Below are 3,911 nucleotides of genomic sequence, written 5' to 3'. Positions count from 1 at the left end.
TGTGTTGTCCAATCTATCTGATATTGTTTCATTAAAAGAACATCAGAGAACGGCTTTGAAGGCTTTTGTTGGTGGAAACGATGTTTTCGCCCTTCTTCCGACCGGATTTGGCAAGAGCTTGATCTACCAAATGGCTCCTCCTCTCACAGCGTCACGGGTTAGCTTCGGTGTGAGTGGTTGAAATATTGCATGTCGATAAAGATGACAGAGAAGTGGCTTATCCAATCATATGCAAGGAGTTTTGATAAGGCCCAGTCTTCAGTAAAGGCAATTCCTATGGCGGTGTCCCAGATGTATGTGAGTGGAGCTAGGCGGAGCGAGATATGCATCTGGCTGTTGTCAGGTTAATATTAACCACCCTTTGATGCACAAAGAATGAATGGGGGATTTCATAACGGTGAGCTAGTCAGGTCCTGATGGAACCTAGAGTCCCCAAACTGTGACCCTTCATGTCTCCCACTTAGTCTGAGGGTCTCTTTCTGGAAATCTGTATTTGGACCTAAGGGTTTTAGTGGTAAAAATGAATTTTTAATGATAAAATAAAAAAGTAATGAATCAAGGACAACTGCTGGAATGCGCAGAATGGATTATGGAAGAAAAAATGTAAAACAGCAAAGAACAGTTTTTACTTGTGAGTTTGATTGGAGAGGCATTGTTGGCAAATGGCAAGCAAACCAAAACAGCCAATCGGAATTTAGATCAGGTGAGGCAGAGCGAAAGCAGAGCAGCTAAAGGAGAAATATGATTAACAGAATAGATTGGAGAAGAATAAAGAATTACTTCATCCTTTGACCAAAATGAAATTTGGCTTAGATGAAAAATATAAAATGCTAACCTGGGGTACGTTTCACATAGCAGGTTTCTTAAACTCAGACTCAGATCTCCTAACTCTGAATGGATCTAGCTTAATGTTGAAAACCCTGAGTTTTCACTTTAATAAAAACTCCTGCATACAGTGTTGCCCTATTTAAAAGCCTTCTCCTCTGTTTTGTTTGATTTGTTGATCACTAAAATTGCGTTATTCCTTGTCAAAATCACACTCCTAGACGGAACTGTAATAACCAATTTTCTAAATAACATGTTTGCCAGCAAAAATGTAATTTATGAAAGTAAAAAAACATAAATAAATAAATAAAAAATACCACTAAGAATTAAGTTTTGCATATCTAGAAATGTTTACTAATTTAAGTGGCCCCTTTGACATTTATCAGCTTGACTGAATGTGTATTAATGATATCTGAAAAACATTTCTTCATCAAATTTATTTCTAGACATCCAGAATGTTTATTCTTGAAGTGAAGAATGTAATTTTGTTTGAAGATGTTTTTTTTTTCAGATATGTGAAATACATATTCAGTCACACTAATAAATATCAAAACGGTCTGCCATAGACAATTGTAACCACAATAACGTTATGGGGGAAATGATTTCACTTCTATAATGGTAGTGGATCAATGGATCTATTTCAGTGAAATCACCTGTAAGCAGGTGAAGATAATTAATAGAAATGTTGTTCTAACAGGTAGGACATTTGCATTATCTCATGGGGTTCTTCCTCATGTTGATTCTATCTTTCATCACAGAGTAAATACTGTCTGTTTGCAGCTGCTTCTGATATTATCATCCCAAAAGATGGTCATTATTAGCGGTTATCAGTCCCATAGATAGGCTTCAGATTGTGCCTCCTAACTCCCAGTTGGCTCAACATGCCAGGCTCAGAACAAGAGGACCCAGTATTCCAGGCAGATAGACAGATTTCTCAAATTGTTTATTAGAAACAGCAGGGAATAACATGGGTGTCTAAAGAAGGAACCTCTGCAGGGGGAGAACACAGTTAATGGCCACTTCTATTTGGTCTTAAAGTTCAGTCCATGTCCAGAGGATGAGATTGGTTCCAGCTGGTCGACAGCCGACAGGACGCAGCGGAGGCCGTCCATAGAGAGTCCCAGATGCTGAAGACCTGGAGGACAGAGGACAGGTGGGAGATTGGAACCGAGCAGATGAAGAAATGTCGAGGATGTGTTCAGGAGTCATAGCCAGGAGATCAGAGCTATGAAGAGGTACTAAAGGGAGATCCGGGACAAAGTAAGGATTCATTTCCAGGTACAATACACAGGGAGAATCCAATGACAGGTCAGGCAAAAAAAATCAGAACAGGGACAGGCAGGCTCAGAGGTCTGGAGGCAGAACAGGTCAGGATTAGGCAATCAGAAACACTCAGGTATTCTAGAGAACTCAAACGAAAGGCTTGAATATTCTGGTCCTAATAACTGGTCGAAGGCTGGTTGAATAGTGATGGAAGTAGGTGGATCAGATGGACATAATGAGAACTTGGCGGAGAAAGACATTTGAGTGAAATGATTAATCAGACCAGACATCAGCGCCGAGATCATGACACAGTAGGTTGGAATCGCTGATGGAATCCTAAGCCTAACCCTAAAGTATATCCCTTTTTCCCATGGAATGGATTAATCTATTTACATGTAATCTGGAAATAATTTCAATAGTTTTTCATGTATTGTAAAAAAATGGAAAGAAAAAAGGTCTGCATGTCGTAAACCAAAAACAAAAAATCTCATATCCTGTCAACTGTGTTGTTTTAAAACTTAAACTTAAAATCTCCTGACTAAATCTGGACATACATAAATTTGTCATTAGCTTTAAGGAGAGCAGAGTCAGAGGAAACTCTGAGTTTACTGAACAAAACCAGGTTGGCTCTGGGATGGATAGCTCTGGGATGTTGTCAGAAACAATACCTGGCACCTGCCAACCAAAGTTTGTCATGTTCTTTGACTTTTCGAGTGCTTTCAACACCATCAGACCAGAGCTGCCAAGGGGGAAGCTTGAGGACGCAGGAGTGGACAGACATCTTGCTTCCTTGACCATCAACTACCTCACCGAACACCTTCAGTAGGTGCGGCTGCACGTCTGTCAGTCAGAGGTGGCAGTCTGCAGTACTGGGCCCCCCCAGGACACCGTTCTTTCTCCATTCCTCTTCACCCTTTACACCGCCTGCTTCACCTACAACACAGACAGCTGCCATCTCCAGAAGTTCTCCGATGACTAGGGCATTGCAGGCTGTGTTTCAACTGGTCATCGTGAACTTTGTGGGCTGGTTGAGAAGAACCACCTGTGTCTTAACACCAGTAAAACTAAAGAGATGGTGATCACTTCAGGAGAAGACCCCCACCTCACTCCCTTGTGTACAGTACATCCAGGGGCAGGACATAGCTGTGGAGATTTTCAAATAATTGGGTGTCTACGTCTATAATAAACTGGACAGGAATCATAAAAGCTGCTGCTCTGTATAAGAAGGGCCAGAGCCGTCTCCACCTCCTGAGGAGGCTGAGGTCCTTTGGAGTGAGCAGGCCCCTGCTTAAAACCTTCTATGACTGTGGTGGCATCAGCCCTCCTCTATGCTGTTGTCTGCTGGGCCAAAGGCAGTGCAGAGCGGGAAAGAAAGGGACTGAACAAACAGCTGAGGAAGGCCTTTCTGTCCTAGGTTGCACTCTCGACTCAATGGGGGAGGTGGCTGAGAGGAGGATACTGTCCAAGCTTGCATCCATCATGGACAACACCTTCCACCCTCGGGACCAGACTGTAGATGAGCTGAGTAGCTCCCTTAATGAAAAACTTTTAAACCCTGTTTGTAAATAGGAGCGATGCCACAGGTCATTCATTCCTGCTGCAACCAGACTCTACAATGCAATACTACAGTGGAAATATATTGTGCAATGTACTGTACAATCTACAATTACTATTTGATATCCTGTGCAATAACCTGTTTCTCTATATTTGACACCCAGTGCAATTACTATTTATATTATTATAAATATCCATCTATATAAATACCCATGTCTGTCAGGTCACTGTATGACCGGTGTCAGAGTCTGGTCCGCATTGCCGGCAGT

The sequence above is a fragment of the Cyprinodon variegatus genome, unplaced genomic scaffold (assembly GCF_000732505.1).
Source record: "Cyprinodon variegatus isolate N-32 unplaced genomic scaffold, C_variegatus-1.0 Scaffold27, whole genome shotgun sequence".
Classification (NCBI taxonomy): Eukaryota; Metazoa; Chordata; class Actinopteri; order Cyprinodontiformes; family Cyprinodontidae; genus Cyprinodon; species Cyprinodon variegatus.
The sequence above is the reverse complement of the archived record's forward strand: the minus strand, read 5'-3'. Positions refer to the sequence as shown.